This window comes from Pseudophryne corroboree, unplaced genomic scaffold (genome assembly GCF_028390025.1).
Source record: "Pseudophryne corroboree isolate aPseCor3 unplaced genomic scaffold, aPseCor3.hap2 scaffold_581, whole genome shotgun sequence".
Classification (NCBI taxonomy): domain Eukaryota; kingdom Metazoa; phylum Chordata; class Amphibia; order Anura; family Myobatrachidae; genus Pseudophryne; species Pseudophryne corroboree.
This window is the reverse complement of record NW_026970180.1, coordinates 177,943-205,033: the sequence shown is the minus strand read 5'-3', so window position 1 is coordinate 205,033 and position 27,091 is coordinate 177,943. Positions and strand designations below refer to the sequence as shown.

Genomic DNA, 27,091 nt, shown 5'->3' with positions numbered 1-27,091 from the left:
AAACAAATTAAAATGGTAAAAGTTATTGTACTTTAAGTAAACATAAAATAGCTAACATATCAATCCCAGTTTTGGATTACTTTAATTAACAAAAAAAATGCATATAGCAGAGGATAGTTTCAATCTGCCTACCTCTGGGTAATGGGCCCAGCATGCTTCCATTGCAGTACTCTGCTGCACATGTAAGTGCAAGAGATCCTGAAGCACTTACTCATCATGTGAAAGTACCAATGTGTTTCTTCGTTGGTTGATTTAAGAAAATTCTTACAAAAACTCTCCAGATTATTGACTTTTTAAAGTTTTTCTAGGAAACGTTCTAGATGAATGCTTATTAGCCTTTGTCAGTATGTACTTTTTGCAAAGTGTCTCTGTGGCGCAATCGGTTAGTGTGTCTGGCTACTAACCAAAAGGTTGGTGGTTCAATCCCACTCAGGGACATAATTGACCTTGTGATCAGGTTTTGGTGATATTTAAGTAGACAAGTCAAAATTTCAAACCCCCTCTTATGGTGTAGGGTACCTGGCCTTCTCTGATGTAATCAGAGTTAGATTTGATTCAGTGATTTTATAAAAAACAGCTAGGAAGCACAATTTAGCAATGGGTTGCAGAGAAAAAAAATATGCTGCCAGAAAAATCCAATTGAGTGATTAAACAGCTCTTCATTTTCTGCCTTTATTTTTATGCTAACAAATTTGTTCTCTGAAAAGTGTCCACAAAGCCAAGTCTCTGATTAACACCTTTGTAGGGATGGTTTTTCACCTATTACTAAATTAAACTTGCTTCATTGGAAAGGCAGCAAGATGCATCCTCATTTCAATGTCTACTGAAATAATACAGGTTGACACCAGGAAACATTAACGCCACTGCATCCTTGCTGCTTTCTCATGTAGAAGTCTGTTTAATGTGAAAACAAGGTGATATCTAATTAGCACACAGGTAAGGAATTAGGAAAATCTTTATTTAAGGGTGAAGATGTTTCTCACAAAATCGTTGCCCCAATGCATCATTGAAATTCAAGCTGGAAAGATGATTTTAATATATCACTTGTACATTTTGTATTGCTCTTCTGGTGACAATGTAGTTTGTTTTTGTCAATTACCCTTTTAATAATAAGGTAAAGAAAATTAAGTGGATTTTTTAAAGAAAACTATACTGTCAATATACTATTAAAACAAATTAAAATGGTAAAAGTTATTGTACTTTAAGTAAAAATAAAAGAGCAAAAATATCAATCCCAGTTTTGATTACTTAAATTAAAAAAAAAAATGCATAGAGCAAAGGATAGTTTCAATCTGCCTACCTCTGGGTTATGGGCCCAGCATGCTTCCATTGCAGTACTCTGCTGCACATGTAAGTGCAAGAGATCCTGAAGCACTCAGTCATCATGGGAAAGTACCAATGTGTTTCTTCGTTGGTTGATGGAAGAAACATCTTACAAAAACTCTCCAGATTATTGACTTTTTAAAGTTTTTCTAGGAAACGTTCTAGATGTATGCTTATTAGCCTTTGTCAGTATGTACTTTTTACAAAGTGTCTCTGTGGCGCAATCGGTTAGTGTGTCTGGCTACTAACCAAAAAGTTGGTGGTTCAATCCCACCCAGGGACGTAATTGACCTTGTTATCAGATTTTGGTGATCTTTAAGTAGACAATTCAAAATTTCAAACCCCCTGTTATGGTGTAGGGTACCTGGCCTTCTCTGATGTAATCAGAGTTAGATTTGATTCATTGATTTTATAAAAACAGCTAGGAAGCACAATTTAGCAGTGGGTTGCAGAGAAAAAGAAATATGCTGGCAAAAAATCCAATTGAGTGATTAAACAGCTCTTCATTTTCTGGCTTTGTTTTTATGCTAACAAATTTGTTCTCTGAAAAGTGTCCACAAAGCCAAGTCTCTGATTAACACCTTTGTAGGGATGGTTTTTCACCTATTACTAAATTAAACTTGCTTCATTGGAAAGGCAGCAAGATGCATCCTCATTTCAATTTCTACTGAAATAATACAGGTTGACACCAGGAAACATTAACGCCACTGCATCCTTGCTGCTTTCTCATGTGGAAGTCTGTTTAATGTGAAAACAAGGTGATATCTAATTAGCACACAGGTAAGGAATTAAGAAAATCTTTAAGGGTGAAGATGTTTCTCACAAAATCGTTGCCCCAATGCATCGTTGAAATTCAAGCTGGAAAGATGATTTTAATATATCACTTGTACATTTTGTATTGCTCTTCTGGTGACAATGTAGTTTGTTTTTGTCAATTACCATTTTAATAAAAGGGTAAAGAAAATTAAGCGGATTTTTGAAAGAAAACAATACTGTCAATATACTATTAAAACAAATTAAAATGGTAAAAGTTATTGTACTTTAAGTAAAAATAAAAGAGCCAAAATATCAATCCCAGTTTTGGATTACTTTAATTAACAAAAAAAAATGCATATAGCAGAGGATAGTTTCAATCTGCCTACCGCTGGGTTATGGGCCCAGCATGCTTCCATTGCTGTACTCTGCTGCACATGTAAGTGCAAGAGATCCTGAAGCACTTACTCATCATGTGAAAGTACCAATGTGTTTCTTCGTTGGTTGATTTAAGAAAATTCTTACAAAAACTCTCCAGATTATTGACTTTTTAAAGTTTTTCTAGGAAACGTTCTAGATGAATGCTTATTAGCCTTTGTCAGTATGTACTTTTTGTAAAGTGTCTCTGTGGCGCAATCGGTTAGTGTGTCTGTCTACTAACCAAAAGGTTGGTGGTTCAATCCCACTCAGGGACATAATTGACCTTGTGATCAGGTTTTGGTGATATTTAAGTAGACAAGTCAAAATTTCAAACCCCCTCTTATGGTGTAGGGTACCTGGCCTTCTCTGATGTAATCAGAGTTAGATTTGATTCAGTGATTTTATAAAAAACAGCTAGGAAGCACAATTTAGCAATGGGTTGCAGAGAAAAAAAATATGCTGCCAGAAAAATCCAATTGAGTGATTAAACAGCTCTTCATTTTCTGCCTTTATTTTTATGCTAACAAATTTGTTCTCTAAAAAGTGTCCACAAAGCCAAGTCTCTGATTAACACCTTTGTAGGAATGGTTTTTCACCTATAACTAAATTAAACTTGCTTCATTGGAAAGGCAGCAAGATGCATCCTCATTTCAATGTCTACTGAAATAATACAGGTTGACACCAGGAAACATTAACGCCACTGCATCCTTGCTGCTTTCTCATGTAGAAGTCTGTTTAATGTGAAAACAAGGTGATATCTAATTAGCACACAGGTAAGGAATTAAGAAAATCTGAATTTAAGGGTGAAGATGTTTCTCACAAAATCGTTGCCCCAATGCATCATTGAAATTCAAGCTGGTAAGATGATTTTAATATATCACTTGTACATTTTGTATTGCTCTTCTGGTGACAATGTAGTTTTTTTTTGTCAATTACCCTTTTAATAATAGGGTAAAGAAAATTAAGTGGATTTTTTAAAGAAAACTATACTGTCAATATACTATTAAAACAAATTAAAATGGTAAAAGTTATTGTACTTTAAGTAAAAATAAAAGAGCAAAAATATCAATCCCAGTTTTGATTACTTAAATTAACAAAAAAAAATGCATATAGCAAAGGATAGTTTCAATCTGCCTACCTCTGGGTTATGGGCCCAGCATGCATCCATTGCAGTACTCTGCTGCACATGTAAGTGCAAGAGATCCTGAAGCACTCACTCATCATGGGAAAGTACCAATGTGTTTCTTCGTTGGTTAATGGAAGAAACATCTTACAAAAACTCTCCAGATTATTGACTTTTTAAAGTTTTTCTAGGAAACGTTCTAGATGTATGCTTATTAGCCTTTGTCAGTATGTACTTTTTGCAAAGTGTCTCTGTGGCGCAATCAGTTAGTGTGTCCAGCTATTAACCAAAAGGTTGGTGGTTCAATCCCACCCAGGGATGTAATTGACCTTGTTATCAGATTTTGGTGATCTTTAAGTAGACAAGTCAAAATTTCAAACCCCCTGTTATGGTGTAGGGTACCTGGCCTTCTCTGATGTAATCAGAGTTAGATTTGATTCATTGATTTTATAAAAACAGCTAGGAAGCACAATTTAGCAGTGGGTTGCAGAGAAAAAGAAATATGCTGGCAAAAAAATCAAATTGAGTGATTAAACAGCTCTTCATTTTCTGGCTTTATTTTTATGCTAACAAATTTGTTCTCTGAAAAGTGTCCACAAAGCCAAGTCTCTGATTACCACCTTTGTAGGGATGGTTTTTCACCTATTACTAAACTAAATTTGCTTCATTGGAAAGGCAGCAAGATGCATCCTCATTTCAATGTCTACTGAAATAATACGGGTTGACACCAGGAAACATTAACGCCACTGCATCCTTGCTGCGTTCTCATGTGGAAGTCTGTTTAATGTGAAAACAAGGTGATATCTAATTAGCACACAGGTAAGGAATTAAGAAAATCTTTATTTAAGGGTGAAGATGTTTCTCACAAAATCGTTGCCCCAATGCATCATTGAAATTTTAATATATCACTTGTACATTTTGTATTGCTCTTCTGGTGACAATGTAGTTTGTTTTTGTCAATTACCCTTTTAATAATAGGGTAAAGAAAATTAAGTGGATTTTTGAAAGAAAACTATACTTTCAATACACTATTAAAACAAATTAAAATGGTAAAAGTTATTGTACTTTAATGAAAAATAAAAGAGCAAAAATATCAATCCCAGTTTTGGATTACTTTAATTAACAAAAAAAATGCATATAGCAGAGGATAGTTTTAATCTGCCTACCTCTGCGTTATGGGCTCCGCATGCTTCCATTGCAGTACTTTGCTGCACATGTAAGTGCAAGAGATCCTGAAGCACTCACTCATCATGGGAAAGTACCAATGTGTTTCTTCGTTGGTTGATGGAAGAAACATCTTACAAAAACTCTCCAGATTATTGACTTTTTAAAGTTTTTCTAGGAAACGTTCTAGATGTATGCTTATTAGCCTTTGTCAGTATGTACTTTTTACAAAGTGTCTCTGTGGCGCAATCGGTTAGTGTGTCTGGCTACTAACCAAAAGGTTGGTGGTTCAATCCCACCCAGGGACGTAATTGACCTTGTTATCAGATTTTGGTGATCTTTAAGTAGACAATTCAAAATTTCAAACCCCCTGTTATGGTGTAGGGTACCTGGCCTTCTCTGATGTAATCAGAGTTAGATTTGATTCAGTGATTTTATAAAAACAGATAGGAAGCACAATTTAGCAGTGGGTTGCAGAGAAAAAGAAATATGCTGGCAAAAAAAATCCAATTGAGTGATTAAACAGCTCTTCATTTTCTGGCTTTATTTTTATGCTAACAAATTTGTTCTCTGAAAAGTGTCCACAAAGCCAAGTCTCTGATTAACACCTTTGTAGGGATGGTTTTTCACCTATTACTAAATTAAACTTGCTTCATTGGAAAGGCAGCAAGATGCATCCTCAATTCAATTTCTACTGAAATAATACAGGTTGACACCAGGAAACATTAACGCCACTGCATCCTTGCTGCTTTCTCATGTGGAAGTCTGTTTAATGTGAAAACAAGGTGATATCTAATTAGCACACAGGTAAGGAATTAAGAAAATCTTTAAGGGTGAAGATGTTTCTCACAAAATCGTTGCCCCAATGCATCATTGAAATTCAAGCTGGAAAGATGATTTTAATATATCACTTGTACATTTTGTATTGCTCTTCTGGTGACAATGTAGTTTGTTTTTGTCAATTACCATTTTAATAAAAGGGTAAAGAAAATTAAGTGGATTTTTGAAAGAAAACAATACTGTCAATATACTATTAAAACAAATTAAAATGGTAAAAGTTATTGTACTTTAAGTAAAAATAAAAGAGCCAAAATATCAATCCCAGTTTTGGCTTACTTTAATTAACAAAAAAAAATGCATATAGCAGAGGATAGTTTCAATCTGCCTACCGCTGGGTTATGGGCCCAGCATGCTTCCATTGCTGTACTCTGCTGCACATGTAAGTGCAAGAGATCCTGAAGCACTCACTCATCATGGGAAAGTACCAATGTGTTTCTTCGTTGGTTGATGGAAGAAACATCTTACAAAAACTCTCCAGATTATTGACTTTTTAAAGTTTTTCTAGGAAACGTTTTAGATGAATGCTTATTAGCCTTTGTCAGTATGGACTTTCGCAAAGTGTCTCTGTGGCGCAATCAGTTAGTGTGCACGGCTATTAACCAGAAGGTTGGTGGTTCAATCCCACCCAGGGACGTAATTGACCTTGTTATCAGATTTTGGTGATCTTTAAGTAGACAAGTCAAAATTTCAAATCCCCCTCTTATGGTGTAGGGTACCTGGCCTTCTCTGATGTAATCAGAGTTAGATTTGATTCAGTGATTTTATAAAAACAGCTAGGAAGCACAATTTAGCAGTGGGTTGCAGAGAAAAAGAAATATGCTGGCAAAAAAATCCAATTGAGTGATTAAGCAGCTCTTCATTTTCTGGCTTTATTTTTATGCTAACAAATTTGTTCTCTGAAAAGTGTCCACAAAGCCAAGTCTCTGATTAACACCTTTGTAAGGATGGTTTTTCACCTATTACTAAATTAAACTTGCTTCATTGGAAAGGCAGCAAGATGCATCCTCATTTCAATGTCTACTGAAATAATACAGGTTGACACCAGGAAACATTAACGCCACTGCATCCTTGCTGCTTTCTCATGTGGAAGTCTGTTTAATGTGAAAACAAGGTGATATCTAATTAGCACACAGGTAAGGAATTAAGAAAATCTTTATTTAAGGGTGAAGATGTTTCTCACAAAATCGTTGCCCCAATGCATCATTGAAATTCAAGCTGGAAAGATGATTTTAATATATCACTTGTACATTTTGTATTGCTCTTCTGGTGACAATGTAGTTTGTTTTTGTCAATTACCCTTTTAATAATAGGGTAAAGAAAATTAAGTGGATTTTTTAAAGAAAACTATACTGTCAATATACTATTCAAACAAATTAAAATGGTAAAAGTTATTGTACTTCATGTAAAAATAAAAGAGCAAAAATATCAATCCCAGTTTTGATTACTTAAATTAACAAAAAAAATGCATATAGCAAAGGATAGTTTCAATCTGCCTACCTCTGGGTTATGGGCCCAGCATGCTTCCATTGCAGTACTCTGCTGCACATGTAAGTGCAAGAGATCCTGAAGCACTCACTCATCATGGGAAAGTACCAATGTGTTTCTTCGTTGGTTGATGGAAGAAACATTTTACAAAAACTCTACAGATTATTGACTTTTTAAAGTTTTTCTAGGAAACGTTCTAGATGCATGCTTATTAGCCTTTGTCAGTATGTACTTTTAGCGAAGTGTCTCTGTGGCGCAATCGGTTAGTGTGTCCGGCTACTAACCAAAAGGTTGGTGGTTCAATCCCACCCAGGGACGTAATTGACCTTGTTATCAGATTTTGGTGATTTTTAAGTAGACAAGTCAAAATTTCAAACCCCCTGTTATGGTGTAGGGTACCTGGCCTTTTCTGATGTAATCAGAGTTAGATTTGATTCAGTGATTTAATAAAAACAGCTAGGAAGCACAATTTAGCAGTGGGTTGCAGAGAAAAAGAAATATGCTGGCAAAAAAAATCCAATTGAGTGATTAAACAGCTCTTCATTTTCTGGCTTTATTTTTATGCTAACAAATTTGTTCTCTGAAAAGTGTCCACAAAGCCAAGTCTCTGATTAACACCTTTGTAGGGATGGTTTTTCACCTATTACTAAATTAAACTTGCTTCATTGGAAAGGCAGCAAGATGCATCCTCATTTCAATGTCTACTGAAATAATACAGGTTGACACAAGGAAACATTAACGCCACTGCATCCTTGCTGCTTTCTCATGTAGAAGTCTGTTTAATGTGAAAACAAGGTGATATCTAATTAGCACACAGGTAAGGAATTAAGAAAATCTTTATTTAAGGGTGAAGATGTTTCTCACAAAATCGTTGCCCCAATGCATCATTGAAATTCAAGCTGGAAAGATGATTTTAATATATCACTTGTACATTTTGTATTGCTCTTCTGGTGACAATGTAGTTTGTTTTTGTCAATTACCCTTTTAATAATAGGGTAAAGAAAATTAAGTGGATTTTTTAAAGAAAACTATACTGTCAATATACTATTAAAACAAATTAAAATGGTAAAAGTTATTGTACTTTAAGTAAAAATAAAAGAGCCAAAATATCAATCCCAGTTTTGGATTACTTTAATTAACAAAAAAAAAATGCATATAGCAAAGGATAGTTTCAATCTGCCTACCGCTGGGTTATGGGCCCAGCATGCTTCCATTGCTGTACTCTGCTGCACATGTAAGTGCAAGAGATCCTGAAGCACTCACTCATCATGGGAAAGTACCAATGTGTTTCTTCGTTGGTTGATGGAAGAAACATCTTACAAAAACTCTCCAGATTATTGACTTTTTAAAGTTTTTCTAGGAAACGTTTTAGATGAATGCTTGTTAGCCTTTGTCAGTATGGACTTTCGCAAAGTGTCTCTGTGGCGCAATCAGTTAGTGTGCACGGCTATTAACCAAAAGGTTGGTGGTTCAATCCCACCCAGGGACGTAATTGACCTTGTTATCAGATTTTGGTGATCTTTAAGTAGACAAGTCAAAATTTCAAACCCCCTGTTCTGGTGTAGGGTACCTGGCCTTCTCTGATGTAATCAGAGTTAGATTTGATTCAGTGATTTTATAAAAACAGCTAGGAAGCACAATTTAGCAGTGGGTTGCAGAGAAAAAGAAATATGCTGGCAAAAAAAAATCCAATTGAGTGATTAAACAGCTCTTAATTTTCTGGCTTTATTTTTATGCTAACAAATTTGTTCTCTGAAAAGTGTCCACAAAGCCAAGTCTCTGATTAACACCTTTGTAAGGATGGTTTTTAACCTATTACTAAATTAAACTTGCTTCATTGGAAAGGCAGCAAGATGCATCCTCATTTCAATGTCTACTGAAATAATACAGGTTGACACCAGGAAACATTAACGCCACTGCATCCTTGCTGCTTTCTCATGTGGAAGTCTGTTTAATGTGAAAACAAGGTGATATCTAATTAGCACACAGGTAAGGAATTAAGAAAATCTTTATTTAAGGGTGAAAATGTTTCTCACAAAATCGTTGCCCCAATGCATCATTGAAATTCAAGCTGGAAAGATGATTTTAATATATCACTTGTACATTTTGTATTGCTCTTCTGGTGACAATGTAGTTTGTTTTTGTCAATAACCATTTTAATAATAGGGTAAAGAAAATTAAGTGGATTTTTGAAAGAAAACAATACTATCAATATACTATTAAAACAAATTAAAATGGTAGAAGTTATTGTACTGTAAGTAAAAATAAAAGAGCCAACATATCAATCCCAGTTTTGGATTACTTTAATTAACAAAAAAAAATGCATATAGCAGAGGATAGTTTCAATCTGCCTACCTCTGGGTTATGTGCCCAGCATGCTTCCATTGCTGTACTCTGCTGCACATGTAAGTGCAATAGATCCTGAAGCACTCACTCATCATGTGAAAGTACCAATGTGTTTCTTCGTTGGTTGATGGAAGAAACATCTTACAAAAACTCTCCAGATTATTGACTTTTTAAAGTTTTTCTAGGAAACGTTTTAGATGAATGCTTATTAGCCTTTGTCAGTATGTACTTTTGCAAAGTGTCTCTGTGGCGCAATCAGTTAGTGTGTGTGGCTATTATCCAAAAGGTTGGTGGTTCAATCCCACCCAGGGACGTAATTGACCTTGTTATCAGATTTTGGTGATCTTTAAGTAGACAAGTCAAAATTTCAAACCCCCTCTTATGGTGTAGGGTACCTGGCCTTCTCTGATGTAATCAGAGTTAGATTTGATTTAGTGATTTTATAAAAACAGCTAGGAAGCACAATTTAGCAGTGGGTTGCAGAGAAAAAGAAATATGCTGGCAAAAAAATCCAATTGAGTGATTAAACAGCTCTTCATTTTCTGGCTTTATTTTTATGCTAACAAATTTGTTCTCTGAAAAGTGTCCACAAAGCCAAGTCTCTGATTAACACCTTTGTAAGGATGGTTTTTCACCTATTACTAAATTAAACTTGCTTCATTGGAAAGGCAGCAAGATGCATCCTCATTTCAATGTCTACTGAAATAATACAGGTTGACACCAGGAAACATTAACGCCACTGCATCCTTGCTGCTTTCTCATGTGGAAGTCTGTTTAATGTGAAAACAAGGTGATATCTAATTAGCACACAGGTAAGGAATTAAGAAAATCTTTATTTAAGGGTGAAAATGTTTCTCACAAAATCGTTGCCCCAATGCATCATTGAAATTCAAGCTGGAAAGATGATTTTAATATATCACTTGTACATTTTGTATTGCTCTTCTGGTGACAATGTAGTTTGTTTTTGTCAATTACCATTTTAATAATAGGGTAAAGAAAATTAAGTGGATTTTTAAAAGAAAACAATACTTTCAATATACTATTAAAACAAATTAAAATGGTAAAAGTTATTGTACTTTAATGAAAAATAAAAGAGCAAAAATATCAATCCCAGTTTTGGATTACTTTAATTAACAAAAAAAATGCATATAGCAGAGGATAGTTTTAATCTGCCTACCTCTGCGTTATGGGCCCCGCATGCTTCCATTGCAGTACTTTGCTGCACATGTAAGTGCAAGAGATCCTGAAGCACTCACTCATCATGGGAAAGTACCAATGTGTTTCTTCGTTGGTTAATGGAAGAAACATCTTACAAAAACTCTCCAGATTATTGACTTTTTAAAGTTTTTCTAGGAAACGTTTTAGATGAATGCTTATTAGCCTTTGTCAGTATGTACTTTTGCAAAGTGTCTCTGTGGTGCAATCAGTTAGTGTGTACGGCTACTAACCAAAAGGTTGGTGGTTCAATCCCACCCAGGGACGTAATTGACCTTGTTATCAGATTTTGGTGATCTTTAAGTAGACAAGTCAAAATTTCAAACCCCCTCTTATGGTGTAGGGTACCTGGCCTTCTCTGATGTAATCAGAGTTAGATTTGATTCAGTGATTTTATAAAAACAGCTAGGAAGCACAATTTAGCAGTGGGTTGCAGAGAAAAAGAAATATGCTGGCAAAAAATCCAATTGAGTGATTAAACAGCTCTTCATTTTCTGGCTTTATTTTTATGCTAACAAATTTGTTCTCTGAAAAGTGTCCACAAAGCCAAGTCTCTGATTAACACCTTTGTAGGGATGGTTTTTCACCTATTACTAAACTAAATTTGCTTCATTGGAAAGGCAGCAAGATGCATCCTCATTTCAATGTCTACTGAAATAATACGGGTTGACACCAGGAAACATTAACGCCACTGCATCCTTGCTGCGTTCTCATGTGGAAGTCTGTTTAATGTGAAAACAAGGTGATATCTAATTAGCACACAGGTAAGGAATTAAGAAAATCTTTATTTAAGGGTGAAAATGTTTCTCACAAAATCGTTGCCCCAATGCATCATTGAAATTCAAGCTGGAAAGATGATTTTAATATATCACTTGTACATTTTGTATTGCTCTTCTGGTGACAATGTAGTTTGTTTTTGTCAATTACCCTTTTAATAATAGGGTAAAGAAAATTAAGTGGATTTTTTAAAGAAAACTATACTGTCAATATACTATTAAAACAAATTAAAATGGAAAAAGTTATTGTACTTTAAGTAAAAATAAAAGAGCAAAAATATCAATCCCAGTTTTGATTACTTAAATTAACAAAAAAAATGCATATAGCAAAGGATAGTTTCAATCTGCCTACCTCTGGGTTAGGGGCCCAGCATGCTTCCATTGCAGTACTCAGCTGCACATGTAAGTGCAAGAGATCCTGAAGCACTCACTCATCATGGGAAAGTACCAATGTGTTTCTTCATTGGTTGATGGAAGAAACATCTTACAAAAACTCTCCAGATTATTGACTTTTTAAAATTTTTCTAGGAAACGTTCTAGATGTATGCTTATTAGACTTTGTAAGTAGGTGATTTTTGCAAAGTGTCTCTGTGGCGCAATCGGTTAGTGTGTCCGGCTACTAACCAAAAGGTTGGTGGTTCAATCCCAACCAGGGACGTAACTGACCTTGTTATCAGATTTTGGTGATCTTTACGTAGACAAGTCAAAATTTCAAACCCCCTGTTATGGTGTAGGGTACCTGGCCTTCTCTGATGTAATCAGAGTTAGATTTGATTCAGTGATTTTATAAAAACAGCTAGGAAGCACAATTTAGCAGTGGGTTGCAGAGAAAAAGAAATATGCTGGCAAAAAAAATCTAATTGAGTGATTAAACAGCTCTTCATTTTCTGGCTTTATTTTTATGCTAACAAATTTGTTCTTTGAAAAGTGTCCACAAAGCCAAGTCTCTGATTAACACCTTTGTAGGGATGGTTTTTCACCTATTACTAAATTAAACTTGCTTCATTGGAAAGGCAGCAAGATGCATCCTCATTTCAATGTCTACTGAAATAATACAGGTTGACACCAGGAAACATTAACGCCACTGTATCCTTGCTGCTTTCTCATGTGGAAGTCTGTTTAATGTGAAAACAAGGTGATATCTAATTAGCACACAGGTAAGGAATTAAGAAAATCTTTATTTAAGGGTGAAGATGTTTCTCACAAAATCGTTGCCCCAATGCATCATTGAAATTCAAGCTGGAAAGATGATTTTAATATATCACTTGTACATTTTGTATTGCTCTTCTGGTGACAATGTAGTTTGTTTTTGTCAATTACCCTTTTAATAATAGGGTAAAGAAAATTAAGTGGATTTTTGAAAGAAAACTATACTGTCAATATACTATTAAAACAAATTAAAATGGTAAAAGTTATTGTACTTTAAGTAAAAATAAAAGAGCCAAAATATCAATCCCAGTTTTGGATTACTTTAATTAACAAAAAAAAATGCATATAGCAGAGGATAGTTTCAATCTGCCTACCGCTGGGTTATGGGCCCAGCATGCTTCCATTGCTGTACTCTGCTGCACATGTAAGTGCAAGAGATCCTGAAGCACTCACTCATCATGGGAAAGTACCAATGTGTTTCTTCGTTGGTTGATGGAAGAAACATCTTACAAAAACTCTCCAGATTATTGACTTTTTAAAGTTTTTCTAGGAAACGTTTTAGATGAATGCTTATTAGCCTTTGTCAGTATGTACTTTTGCAAAGTGTCTTTGTGGCGCAATCAGTTAGTGTGCACGGCTGTTAACCAAAAGGTTGGTGGTACAATCCCACCCAGGGACGTAATTGACCTTGTTATCAGATTTTGGTGATCTTTAAGTAGACAAGTCAAAATTTCAAATCCCCCTCTTATGGTGTAGGGTACCTGGCCTTCTCTGATGTAATCAGAGTTAGATTTGATTCAGTGATTTTATAAAAACAGCTAGGAAGCACAATTTAGCAGTGGGTTGCAGAGAAAAAGAAATATGCTGGCAAAAAAATCCAATTGAGTGATTAAACAGCTCTTCATTTTCTGGCTTTATTTTTATGCTAACAAATTTGTTCTCTGAAAAGTGTCCACAAAGCCAAGTCTCTGATTAACACCTTTGTAAGGATGGTTTTTCACCTATTACTAAATTAAACTTGCTTCATTGGAAAGGCAGCAAGATGCATCCTCATTTCAATGTCTACTGAAATAATACAGGTTGACACCAGGAAACATTAACGCCACTGCATCCTTGCTGCTTTCTCATGTGGAAGTCTGTTTAATGTGAAAACAAGGTGATATCTAATTAGCACACAGGTAAGGAATTAAGAAAATCTTTATTTAAGGGTGAAAATGTTTCTCACAAAATCGTTGCCCCAATGCATCATTGAAATTCAAGCTGGAAAGATGATTTTAATATATCACTTGTACATTTTGTATTGCTCTTCTGGTGACAATGTAGTTTGTTTTTGTCAATTACCATTTTAATAATAGGGTAAAGAAAATTAATTTATTTTTAAAAGAAAACAATACTTTCAATATGCTATTAAAACAAATTAAAATGGTAAAAGTTATTGTACTTTAAGTAAAAATAAAAGAGCAAAAATATCAATCCCAGTTTTGATTACTTAAATTAACAAAAAAAAAATGCATATAGCAAAGGATAGTTTCAATCTGCCTACCTCTGGGTTATGGGCCCAGCATGCTTCCATTGCAGTACTCTGCTGCACATGTAAGTGCAAGAGATCCTGAAGCTCTCACTCATCATGGGAAAGTACCAATGTGTTTCTTCGTTGGTTGATGGAAGAAACATCTTACAAAAACTCTCCAGATTATTGACTTTTTAAAGTTTTTCTAGGAAACGTTCTAGATGTATGCTTATTAGCCTTTGTCAGTATGTACTTTTTGCAAAGTGTCTCTGTGGCGCAATCGGTTAGTGTGTCTGGCTACTAACCAAAAGGTTGGTGGTTCAATCCCACCCAGGGATGTAATTGACCTTGTTATCAGATTTTGGTGATCTTTAAGTAGACAAGTCAAAATTTCAAACCCCCTGTTATGGTGTAGGGTACCTGGCCTTCTCTGATGTAATCAGAGTTAGATTTGATTCATTGATTTTATAAAAACAGCTAGGAAGCACAATTTAGCAGTGGGTTGCAGAGAAAAAGAAATATGCTGGCAAAAAAAATCCAATTGAGTGATTAAACAGCTCTTCATTTTCTGGCTTTATTTTTATGCTAACAAATTTGTTCTCTGAAAAGTGTCCACAAAGCCAAGTCTCTGATTAACACCTTTGTAGGGATGGTTTTTCACCTATTACTAAATTAAACTTGCTTCATTGGAAAGGCAGCAAGATGCATCCGCATTTCAATGTCTACTGAAATAATACAGGTTGACACCAGGAAACATTAACGCCACTGCATCCTTGCTGCTTTCTCATGTGGAAGTCTGTTTAATGTGAAAACAAGGTGATATCTAATTAGCACACAGGTAAGGAATTAAGAAAATCTTTATTTAAGGGTGAAAATGTTTCTTACAAAATCGTTGCCCCAATGCATCATTGAAATTCAAGCTGGAAAGATGATTTTAATATATCACTTGTACATTTTGTATTGCTCTTCTGGTGACAATGTAGTTTGTTTTTGTCAATTACCATTTTATTAATAGGGTAAAGAAAATTAATGGATTTTTAAAAGAAAACAATACTTTCAATATGCTATTAAAACAAATTAAAATGGTAAAAGTTATTGTACTTTAAGTAAAAATAAAAGAGCAAAAATATCAATCCCAGTTTTGGATTACTTTAATTAACAAAAAAAATGCATATAGCAGAGGATAGTTTTAATCTGCCTACCTCTGGGTTATGGGCCCAGCATGCTTCCATTGCAGTACTCTGCTGCACATGTAAGTGCAAGAGATCCTGAAGCACTCACTCATCATGGGAAAGTACCAATGTGTTTCTTCATTGGTGGATGGAAGAAACATCTTACAAAAACTCTCCAGATTATTGACTTTTTAAAGTTTTTCTAGGAAACGTTTTAGATGAATGCTTATTAGCCTTTGTCAGTATGTACTTTTGCAAAGTGTCTCTGTGGCGCAATCAGTTAGTGTGGACGGCTATAAACCAAAAGGTTGGTGGTTCAATCACACCCAGGGACGTAATTGACCTTGTTCTCAGATTTTGGTGATCTTTAAGTAGACAAGTCAAAATTTCAAATCCCCTCTTATGGTGTAGGGTACCTGGCCTTCTCTGATGTAATCAGAGTTAGATTTGATTCAGTGATTTTATAAAAACAGCTAGGAAGCACAATTTAGCAGTGGGTTGCAGAGAAAAAGAAATATGCTGGCAAAAAAATCCAATTGAGTGATTAAACAGCTATTCATTTTCTGGCTTTATTTTTATGCTAACAAATTTGTTCTCTGAAAAGTGTCCACAAAGCCAAGTCTCTGATGAACACCTTTGTAAGGATGGTTTTTCACCTATTACTAAATTAAACTTGCTTCATTGGAAAGGCAGCAAGATGCATCCTCATTTCAATGTCTACTGAAATAATACAGGTTGACACCAGGAAACATTAACGCCAATGCATCCTTGCTGCTTTCTCATGTGGAAGTCTGTTTAATGTGAAAACAAGGTGATATCTAATTAGCACACAGGTAAGGAATTAAGAAAATCTTTTTTTAAGGGTGAAAATGTTTCTCACAAAATCGTTGCCCCAATGCATCATTGAAATTCAAGCTGGAAAGATGATTTTAATATATCACTTGTACATTTTGTATTGCTCTTCTGGTGACAATGTAGTTTGTTTTTGTCAATTACCATTTTAATAATAGGGTAAAGAAAATTAAGTGGATTTTTAAAAGAAAACAATACTTTCAATATACTATTAAAACAAATTAAAATGGTAAAAGTTATTGTACTTTAATGAAAAATAAAAGAGCAAAAATATCAATCCCAGTTTTGGATTACTTTAATTAACAAAAAAAATGCATATAGCAGAGGATAGTTTTAATCTGCCTACCTCTGCGTTATGGGCCCCGCATGCTTCCATTGCAGTACTTTGCTGCACATGTAAGTGCAAGAGATCCTGAAGCACTCACTCATCATGGGAAAGTACCAATGTGTTTCTTCGTTGGTTAATGGAAGAAACATCTTACAAAAACTCTCCAGATTATTGACTTTTTAAAGTTTTTCTAGGAAACGTTTTAGATGAATGCTTATTAGCCTTTGTCAGTATGTACTTTTGCAAAGTGTCTCTGTGGTGCAATCAGTTAGTGTGTACGGCTACTAACCAAAAGGTTGGTGGTTCAATCCCACCCAGGGACGTAATTGACCTTGTTATCAGATTTTGGTGATCTTTAAGTAGACAAGTCAAAATTTCAAACCCCCTCTTATGGTGTAGGGTACCTGGCCTTCTCTGATGTAATCAGAGTTAGATTTGATTCAGTGATTTTATAAAAACAGCTAGGAAGCACAATTTAGCAGTGGGTTGCAGAGAAAAAGAAATATGCTGGCAAAAAAATCCAATTGAGTGATTAAACAGCTCTTCATTTTCTGGCTTTATTTTTATGCTAACAAATTTGTTCTCTGAAAAGTGTCCACAAAGCCAAGTCTCTGATTAACACCTTTGTAGGGATGGTTTTTCACCTATTACTAAACTAAATTTGCTTCATTGGAAAGGCAGCAAGATGCATCCTCATTTCAATGTCTACTGAAATAATACGGGTTGACACCAGGAAACATTAACGCCACTGCATCCTTGCTGCGTTCTCATGTGGAAGTCTGTTTAATGTGAAAACAAGGTGATATCTAATTAGCACACAGGTAAGGAATTAAGAAAATCTTTATTTAAGGGTGAAAATGTTTCTCACAAAATCGTTGCCCCAATGCATCATTGAAATTCAAGCTGGAAAGATGATTTTAATATATCACTTGTACATTTTGTATTGCTCTTCTGGTGACAATGTAGTTTGTTTTTGTCAATTACCCTTTTAATAATAGGGTAAAGAAAATTAAGTGGATTTTTTAAAGAAAACTATACTGTCAATATACTATTAAAACAAATTAAAATGGAAAAAGTTATTGTACTTTAAGTAAAAATAAAAGAGCAAAAATATCAATCCCAGTTTTGATTACTTAAATTAACAAAAAAAATGCATATAGCAAAGGATAGTTTCAATCTGCCTACCTCTGGGTTAGGGGCCCAGCATGCTTCCATTGCAGTACTCAGCTGCACATGTAAGTGCAAGAGATCCTGAAGCACTCACTCATCATGGGAAAGTACCAATGTGTTTCTTCATTGGTTGATGGAAGAAACATCTTACAAAAACTCTCCAGATTATTGACTTTTTAAAATTTTTCTAGGAAACGTTCTAGATGTATGCTTATTAGACTTTGTAAGTAGGTGATTTTTGCAAAGTGTCTCTGTGGCGCAATCGGTTAGTGTGTCCGGCTACTAACCAAAAGGTTGGTGGTTCAATCCCAACCAGGGACGTAACTGACCTTGTTATCAGATTTTGGTGATCTTTACGTAGACAAGTCAAAATTTCAAACCCCCTGTTATGGTGTAGGGTACCTGGCCTTCTCTGATGTAATCAGAGTTAGATTTGATTCAGTGATTTTATAAAAACAGCTAGGAAGCACAATTTAGCAGTGGGTTGCAGAGAAAAAGAAATATGCTGGCAAAAAAAATCTAATTGAGTGATTAAACAGCTCTTCATTTTCTGGCTTTATTTTTATGCTAACAAATTTGTTCTTTGAAAAGTGTCCACAAAGCCAAGTCTCTGATTAACACCTTTGTAGGGATGGTTTTTCACCTATTACTAAATTAAACTTGCTTCATTGGAAAGGCAGCAAGATGCATCCTCATTTCAATGCCTACTGAAATAATACAGGTTGACACCAGGAAACATTAACGCCACTGTATCCTTGCTGCTTTCTCATGTGGAAGTCTGTTTAATGTGAAAACAAGGTGATATCTAATTAGCACACAGGTAAGGAATTAAGAAAATCTTTATTTAAGGGTGAAGATGTTTCTCACAAAATCGTTGCCCCAATGCATCATTGAAATTCAAGCTGGAAAGATGATTTTAATATATCACTTGTACATTTTGTATTGCTCTTCTGGTGACAATGTAGTTTGTTTTTGTCAATTACCCTTTTAATAATAGGGTAAAGAAAATTAAGTGGATTTTTGAAAGAAAACTATACTGTCAATATACTATTAAAACAAATTAAAATGGTAAAAGTTATTGTACTTTAAGTAAAAATAAAAGAGCCAAAATATCAATCCCAGTTTTGGATTACTTTAATTAACAAAAAAAAAATGCATATAGCAGAGGATAGTTTCAATCTGCCTACCGCTGGGTTATGGGCCCAGCATGCTTCCATTGCTGTACTCTGCTGCACATGTAAGTGCAAGAGATCCTGAAGCACTCACTCATCATGGGAAAGTACCAATGTGTTTCTTCGTTGGTTGATGGAAGAAACATCTTACAAAAACTCTCCAGATTATTGACTTTTTAAAGTTTTTCTAGGAAACGTTTTAGATGAATGCTTATTAGCCTTTGTCAGTATGTACTTTTGCAAAGTGTCTTTGTGGCGAAATCAGTTAGTGTGCACGGCTGTTAACCAAAAGGTTGGTGGTACAATCCCACCCAGGGACGTAATTGACCTTGTTATCAGATTTTGGTGATCTTTAAGTAGACAAGTCAAAATTTCAAATCCCCCTCTTATGGTGTAGGGTACCTGGCCTTCTCTGATGTAATCAGAGTTAGATTTGATTCAGTGATTTTATAAAAACAGCTAGGAAGCACAATTTATCAGTGGGTTGCAGAGAAAAAGAAATATGCTGGCAAAAAAATCCAATTGAGTGATTAAACAGCTCTTCATTTTCTGGCTTTATTTTTATGCTAACAAATTTGTTCTCTGAAAAGTGTCCACAAAGCCAAGTCTCTGATTAACACCTTTGTAAGGATGGTTTTTCACCTATTACTAAATTAAACTTGCTTCATTGGAAAGGCAGCAAGATGCATCCTCATTTCAATGTCTACTGAAATAATACAGGTTGACACCAGGAAACATTAACGCCACTGCATCCTTGCTGCTTTCTCATGTGGAAGTCTGTTTAATGTGAAAACAAGGTGATATCTAATTAGCACACAGGTAAGGAATTAAGAAAATCTTTATTTAAGGGTGAAAATGTTTCTTACAAAATCGTTGCCCCAATGCATCATTGAAATTCAAGCTGGAAAGATGATTTTAATATATCACTTGTACATTTTGTATTGCTCTTCTGGTGACAATGTAGTTTGTTTTTGTCAATTACCATTTTAATAATAGGGTAAAGAAAATTAATTTATTTTTAAAAGAAAACAATACTTTCAATATGCTATTAAAACAAATTAAAATGGTAAAAGTTATTGTACTTTAATGAAAAATAAAAGAGCATAAATATCAATCCCAGTTTTGGATTACTTTAATTAACAAAAAAAATGCATATAGCAGAGGATAGTTTTAATCTGCCTACCTCTGGGTTATGCACCCAGCATGCTTCCATTGCAGTACTCTGCTGCACATGTAAGTGCAAGAGATCCTGAAGCACTCACTCATCATGGGAAAGTACCAATGTGTTTCTTCATTGGTGGATGGAAGAAACATCTTACAAAAACTCTCCAGATTATTGACTTTTTAAAGTTTTTCTAGGAAACGTTTTAGATGAATGCTTATTAGCCTTTGTCAGTATGTACTTTTGCAAAGTGTCTCTGTGGCGCAATCAGTTAGTGTGTACGGCTATAAACCAAAAGGTTGGTGGTTCAATCCCACCCAGGGACGTAATTGACCTTGTTCTCAGATTTTGGTGATCTTTAAGTAGACAAGTCAAAATTTCAAACCCCCTCTTATGGTGTAGGGTACCTGGCCTTCTCTGATGTAATCAGAGTTAGATTTGATTCAGTGATTTTATAAAAAACAGCTAGGAAGCACAATTTAGCAATGGGTTGCAGAGAAAAAAATATGCTGGTTTAAAAAATCCAATTGAGTGATTAAACAGCTCTTCATTTTCTGCCTTTATTTTTATGCTAACAAATTTGTTCTCTAAAAAGTGTCCACAAAGCCAAGTCTCTGATTAACACCTTTGTAGGGATGGTTTTTCACCTATAACTAAATTAAACTTGCTTCATTGGAAAGGCAGCAAGATGCATCCTCATTTCAATGTCTACTGAAATAATACAGGTTGACACCAGGAAACATTAACGCCACTGCATCCTTGCTGCTTTCTCATGTAGAAGTCTGTTTAATGTGAAAACAAGGTGACATCTAATTAGCACACAGGTAAGGAATTAAGAAAATCTTTATTTAAGGGTGAAGATGTTTCTCACAAAATCGTTGCCCCAATGCATCATTGAAATTCAAGCTGGAAAGATGATTTTAATATATCACTTGTACATTTTGTATTGCTCTTCTGGTGACAATGTAGTTTGTTTTTGTCAATTACCCTTTTAATAATAGGGTAAAGAAAATTAAGTGGATTTTTGAAAGAAAACTATACTGTCAATATACTATTAAAACAAATTAAAATGGTAAAAGTTATTGTACTTTAAGTAAAAATAAAAGAGCAAAAATATCAATCCCAGTTTTGATTACTTAAATTAACAAAAAAAAATGCATATAGCAAAGGATAGTTTCAATCTGCCTACCTCTGGGTTATGGGCCCAGCATGCTTCCATTGCAGTACTCTGCTGCACATGTAAGTGCAAGAGATCCTGAAGCTCTCACTCATCATGGGAAAGTACCAATGTGTTTCTTCGTTGGTTGATGGAAGAAACATCTTACAAAAACTCTCCAGATTATTGACTTTTTAAAGTTTTTCTAGGAAACGTTCTAGATGTATGCTTATTAGCCTTTGTCAGTATGTACTTTTTGCAAAGTGTCTCTGTGGCGCAATCGGTTAGTGTGTCTGGCTACTAACCAAAAGGTTGGTGGTTCAATCCCACCCAGGGATGTAATTGACCTTGTTATCAGATTTTGGTGATCTTTAAGTAGACAAGTCAAAATTTCAAACCCCCTGTTATGGTGTAGGGTACCTGGCCTTCTCTGATGTAATCAGAGTTAGATTTGATTCATTGATTTTATAAAAACAGCTAGGAAGCACAATTTAGCAGTGGGTTGCAGAGAAAAAGAAATATGCTGGCAAAAAAAATCCAATTGAGTGATTAAACAGCTCTTCATTTTCTGGCTTTATTTTTATGCTAACAAATTTGTTCTCTGAAAAGTGTCCACAAAGCCAAGTCTCTGATTAACACCTTTGTAGGGATGGTTTTTCACCTATTACTAAATTAAACTTGCTTCATTGGAAAGGCAGCAAGATGCATCCGCATTTCAATGTCTACTGAAATAATACAGGTTGACACCAGGAAACATTAACGCCACTGCATCCTTGCTGCTTTCTCATGTGGAAGTCTGTTTAATGTGAAAACAAGGTGATATCTAATTAGCACACAGGTAAGGAATTAAGAAAATCTTTATTTAAGGGTGAAAATGTTTCTTACAAAATCGTTGCCCCAATGCATCATTGAAATTCAAGCTGGAAAGATGATTTTAATATATCACTTGTACATTTTGTATTGCTCTTCTGGTGACAATGTAGTTTGTTTTTGTCAATTACCATTTTATTAATAGGGTAAAGAAAATTAATGGATTTTTAAAAGAAAACAATACTTTCAATATGCTATTAAAACAAATTAAAATGGTAAAAGTTATTGTACTTTAAGTAAAAATAAAAGAGCAAAAATATCAATCCCAGTTTTGGATTACTTTAATTAACAAAAAAAATGCATATAGCAGAGGATAGTTTTAATCTGCCTACCTCTGGGTTATGGGCCCAGCATGCTTCCATTGCAGTACTCTGCTGCACATGTAAGTGCAAGAGATCCTGAAGCACTCACTCATCATGGGAAAGTACCAATGTGTTTCTTCGTTGGTGGATGGAAGAAACATCTTACAAAAACTCTCCAGATTATTGACTTTTTAAAGTTTTTCTAGGAAACGTTTTAGATGAATGCTTATTAGCCTTTGTCAGTATGTACTTTTGCAAAGTGTCTCTGTGGCGCAATCAGTTAGTGTGTACGGCTATAAACCAAAAGGTTGGTGGTTCAATCACACCCAGGGACGTAATTGACCTTGTTCTCAGATTTTGGTGATCTTTAAGTAGACAAGTCAAAATTTCAAATCCCCTCTTATGGTGTAGGGTACCTGGCCTTCTCTGATGTAATCAGAGTTAGATTTGATTCAGTGATTTTATAAAAACAGCTAGGAAGCACAATTTAACAGTGGGTTGCAGAGAAAAAGAAATATGCTGGCAAAAAAATCCAATTGAGTGATTAAACAGCTCTTCACTTTCTGGCTTTATTTTTATGCTAACAAATTTGTTCTCTGAAAAGTGTCCACAAAGCCAAGTCTCTGATGAACACCTTTGTAAGGATGGTTTTTCACCTATTACTAAATTAAACTTGCTTCATTGGAAAGGCAGCAAGATGCATCCTCATTTCAATGTCTACTGAAATAATACAGGTTGACACCAGGAAACATTAACGCCAATGCATCCTTGCTGCTTTCTCATGTGGAAGTCTGTTTAATGTGAAAACAAGGTGATATCTAATTAGCACACAGGTAAGGAATTAAGAAAATCTTTTTTTAAGGGTGAAGATGTTTCTCACAAAATCGTTGCCCCAATGCATCATTGAAATTCAAGCTGGAAAGATGATTTTAATATATCACTTGTACATTTTGTATTGCTCTTCTGGTGACAATGTAGTTTGTTTTTGTCAATTACCATTTTAATAATAGGGTAAAGAAAATTAAGTGGATTTTTGAAAGAAAACAATACTGTCAATATACTATTAAAACAAATTAAAATGGTAAAAGTCATTGTACTTTAAGTAAACATAAAATAGCTAACATATCAATCCCAGTTTTGGATTACTTTAACAAAAAAAATGCATATAGCAGAGGATAGTTTCAATCTGCCTACCTCTGGGTAATGGGCCCAGCATGCTTCCATTGCAGTACTCTGCTGCACATGTAAGTGCAAGAGATCCTGAAGCACTCACTCATCATGGGAAAGTACCAATGTGTTTCTTCGTTGGTTGATTTAAGAAAATTCTTACAAAAACTCTCCAGATAATTGACTTTTTAAAGTTTTTCTAGGAAACGTTCTAGATGAATGCTTATTAGCCTTTGTCAGTATGTACATTTTGCAAAGTGTCTCTGTGGCTCAATCGGTTAGTGTGTCTGGCTACTAACCAAAAGGTTGGTGGTTCAATCCCACCCAGGGACGTAATTGACCTTGTTATCAGATTTTGGTGATCTTTAAGTAGACAAGTCAAAATTTCAAACCCCCTGTTATGGTGTAGGGTACCTGGCCTTCTCTGATGTAATCAGAGTTAGATTTGATTCATTGATTTTATAAAAACAGCTAGGAAGCACAATTTAGCAGTGGGTTGCAGAGAAAAAGAAATATGCTGGCAAAAAAAATCCAATTGAGTGATTAAACAGCTCTTCATTTTCTGGCTTTATTTTTATGCTAACAAATTTGTTCTCTGAAAAGTGTCCACAAAGCCAAGTCTCTGATTAACACCTTTGTAGGGATGGTTTTTCACCTATTACTAAATTAAACTTGCTTCATTGGAAAGGCAGCAAGATGCCTCCTCATTTCAATGTCTACTGAAATAATACAGGTTGACACCAGGAAACATTAACGCCACTGCATCCTTGCTGCTTTCTCATGTAGAAGTCTGTTTAATGTGAAAACAAGGTGATATCTAATTAGCACACAGGTAAGGAATTAAGAAAATCTATATTTAAGGGTGAAGATGTTTCTCACAAAATCGTTGCCCCAATGCATCATTGAAATTCAAGCTGGAAAGATGATTTTAATATATCACTTGTACATTTTGTATTGCTCTTCTGGTGACAATGTAGTTTGTTTTTGTCAATTACCCTTTTAATAATAGGGTAAAGAAAATTAAGTGGATTTTTTAAAGAAAACTATACTGTCAATATACTATTAAAACAAATTAAAATGGTAAAAGTTATTGTACTTTAAGTAAAAATAAATGAGCAAAAATATCAATCCCAGTTTTGATTACTTTAATTAACAAAAAAAATGCATATAGCAGAGGATAGTTTCAATCTGCCTACCTCTGGGTAATGGGCCCAGCATGCTTCTATTGCAGTACTCTGCTGCACATGTAAGTGCAAGAGATCCTGAAGCACTCACTCATCATGGGAAAGTACCAATGTGTTTCTTCATTGGTTGATGGAAGAAACATCTTACAAAAACTCTCCAGATTATTGACTTTTTAAAGTTTTTCTAGGAAACGTTCTAGATAAATGCTTATTAGCCTTTGTCAGTATGTACTTTTTGCAAAGTGTCTCTGTGGCGCAATCGGTTAGTGTGTTCGGCTATTAACCAAAAGGTTGGTGGTTCAATCCCACCCAGGGACGTAATTGACCTTGTTATCAGATTTTGGTGATCTTTAAGTAGACAACTCAAAATTTCAAACCCCCTGTTATGGTGTAGGGTACCTGGCCTTCTCTGATGTAATCAGAGTTAGATTTGATTCAGTGATTTTATAAAAACAGCTAGGAAGCACAATTTAGCAGTGGGTTGCAGAGAAAAATAAATATGCTGGCAAAAAAATCCAATTGAGTGATTAAACAGCTCTTCATTTTCTGGCTTTACTTTTATGCTAACAAAGTTGTTCTCTGAAAAGTGTCCACAAAGCCAAGTCTCTGATTAACACCTTTGTAGGGATGGTTTTTCACCTATTACTAAATTAAACTTGCTTCATTGGAAAGGCAGCAAGAAACACTAGACTAATTGGAGGTGCGCCCTAAAGCAAATTACAATGTTAGGATTAGGGGGTTCGGAAAGACCTCTAGTGTATACTGTCACGATCCGGGTATCTGGACGCCATAACTTACCTTTCAGATGCCTCCTAAGGCTGGCTCAGCGCTCCAGGACCGGATCCCATCTGTTATTCTGATGTCCCCATTCCTGCCTCCTCTCCTGTCACTCTGAGACGCTGTCACAGCGGCGCCATGTTACATCTTGAATGGCATCTCCCGCGGCCTCCGCCGCCGTCCCCGAGTTTCTGCATGCAGGATGTCAGAGTGGCGCTTATGTCAGCCGCGGCCTCCGCTGTTGCCCGCGTGGTTCAAATGTGCACTCATCAGTCTGGCGTCTCCTGTTTACTGTGGCCGGCGCCGCCATTGCTGTTAAAGTTCCCACATGGATTATCAAACCAATCTTCCCTCCAAGTGTCTGCATGGGCGCAGCCATGTTGGATTCTGTCACCTGTTCATTTCCACCAATCCGCTGTTTCCATTGTAATCTGCATAATTGCCTAGCCAATCCCTTCCTTGCTGCAGGTATAAGTATTCTGTGCCTGAGCAAGGAAGGCGTCAGTGATTTGGTTGTCAAACCTAGTTCCAGTTTGTCTCTCTCCCGTGGTTGTTTTCCAGGTTCCAGTTACCATCTCCAAACCTCCACTAAAGAGACCCGCTCTAGTCTACCACCTGCGGTGCAGCCTGACTCTCCAGTCCTCTGGGACTCATCTGTTTCCAGTTACAGATTTACCTGCTTCCAGCCTAGCTTCCAGCAGAGATCAGCTCTTCTTAAAGTGCCTGTATCATTTCCGCAGATTACCACTCACCACCGGCACTATTATTTCACCGCTCTCAAACTCCATATATCAATCATATTTCATCGCTCTCAAGCTTCATTTATTATTTGGCTGGTTCCATCCAGCAATCCACTCCGTGCTTACATCAGTCTGGTTTCAGCCAGTACCCACAGCAGCCATTTTATCCACAGCAGCCCAGCTTTTCCTGGAACACCAGCTAGTATGATCCTGGGCTATCTCCATTGCTACAGTCGGGCCTGGTAAGGACTTTCCAACTAGAAGATAATAAGAACTGTCTCATACTACCAGAGCCCTGTGGTCCTTGTCCTCCTGTAGTACCCAGGAACTGTATTATTTCTCTGCTGATTTTATGTTTCTCTGATATTACTGCTGTGATGCATGGAGTTTGTCAAAATAAACATCATTGACTTTTATCCTGGTTGTCGTGGGCACGCCTTCGGGCAATTCTTCTACATTTAACTTACATGTCCAGGGGTCTGATACAACCTCCCAGGTTCCACTACACCTCAGCCCCTACAACTGAGGCTGCCTCCAGTCAGCTCAGGCCCTCAGTTGTGACATATACACTGTATATACATTTTAAGATAGGAAGGTACAAATTACATATTCACATTGCATCTATGGGCTGGATTCAAATGTCCCTTTCCTCCCTCAATCGTGCCCGTCAGCAGCTATTCTATTCTATATAAGGAGCCACGAGTCGCCGCCATTTTCACTTGTGCATTGGAGATGATAGGGAGAGGACGTGCAGCGTTTTCTCAGTTTCTGTGTTCAGTGTGCTGCAAATATCTGTGCTCAGTGTGCTGAAAATATCTACGTTCTCTGCCTGAAAAATGCTCCATATCTGTGCTGCATTGTATTATATAGTATGAGGACAGGGCAGAATTTTGCTGACCACCAGTATATAATATATAGCAGTACGGTACAGTAGG

At 35.7% G+C, this 27,091-nt stretch overlaps 6 non-coding genes across 6 annotated transcripts; all 6 read left to right on the top strand.

Moving 5' to 3' along the window:
* The first annotated feature begins 364 nt into the window (after positions 1–364).
* Positions 365–438, top strand: TRNAS-ACU (transfer RNA serine (anticodon ACU)). Its single transcript has one exon. It is a non-coding gene; the product is annotated as a tRNA-Ser (tRNA).
* Positions 439–1,532: 1,094 nt separating this feature from the next.
* Positions 1,533–1,606, top strand: TRNAS-ACU (transfer RNA serine (anticodon ACU)). Its single transcript has one exon. It is a non-coding gene; the product is annotated as a tRNA-Ser (tRNA).
* A 3,411-nt stretch (positions 1,607–5,017) lies between these two features.
* Positions 5,018–5,091, top strand: TRNAS-ACU (transfer RNA serine (anticodon ACU)). Its single transcript has one exon. It is a non-coding gene; the product is annotated as a tRNA-Ser (tRNA).
* Positions 5,092–14,369: 9,278 nt separating this feature from the next.
* Positions 14,370–14,443, top strand: TRNAS-ACU (transfer RNA serine (anticodon ACU)). The gene has a single exon. It is a non-coding gene; the product is annotated as a tRNA-Ser (tRNA).
* A 6,938-nt stretch (positions 14,444–21,381) lies between these two features.
* On the top strand, positions 21,382–21,455 carry TRNAS-ACU (transfer RNA serine (anticodon ACU)). Its single transcript has one exon. It is a non-coding gene; the product is annotated as a tRNA-Ser (tRNA).
* A 2,259-nt stretch (positions 21,456–23,714) lies between these two features.
* On the top strand, positions 23,715–23,788 carry TRNAS-ACU (transfer RNA serine (anticodon ACU)). Its single transcript has one exon. It is a non-coding gene; the product is annotated as a tRNA-Ser (tRNA).
* The last annotated feature ends 3,303 nt before the right edge of the window (positions 23,789–27,091 follow it).